Source organism: Nannobrachium achirus (assembly GCF_963921795.1).
Source record: "Nannobrachium achirus genome assembly, chromosome: 5".
Taxonomy (NCBI): Eukaryota; Metazoa; Chordata; class Actinopteri; order Myctophiformes; family Myctophidae; genus Nannobrachium; species Nannobrachium achirus.
In genome coordinates, this window is record NC_137814.1 from 63660002 (window position 1) to 63660671 (window position 670).

Sequence of the window (670 nt, forward strand, 5' to 3'; positions counted from 1 at the left end):
ATGTCCCTCTCCAATCTACTGATTGAGACAGCTGTGATTAAAGGCCTGTCTGTCATTGGCTGTTCTGTGGTGCTGCAAAGTAACCAAGTACATTTACTCAAGTATATACAAGTACTTGTACCTACAGTACAATTTTGAGGTACTTTTACTCTACTTTCCATTTTTGTTACATATACTCTACTATAAATACAGCATTTGACAGCCTCAGTTACTTGTTACTTTGCAGATTTTATTATTAATAAAAAACATAGATGGACCACTTAATACTGCTATGAAGTTGATCTACAATGTGCACGCGCACGCACGCACGCACGCACGCACGCACGCACGCACGCACGCACGCACGCACGCACACACACACACACACACACACACACACACACACACACACACACACAAACAACTGTTACTGTGTTACTGTGGAGACGTTTGCTTGTATTTGTCTTTGAGACATGTTTTGTAGTGTTTTAGAAATTTTACTTAAAGCTATACTGTGTAAGATGCCCAACTAGTGGTCATTAGCCCTATAGCAAACCGCGGTCGCGTCCGCGTCTTTCGGCCGTTTTTCGTACCTTCAGACCCCCGCGTCTGCCTCCACCTCGCTGAGATCTATCTTTAGAGGGGTCCCTTGTTCCTGTGCGTTCAGTAATTCCAGAGATACGGACTCCTT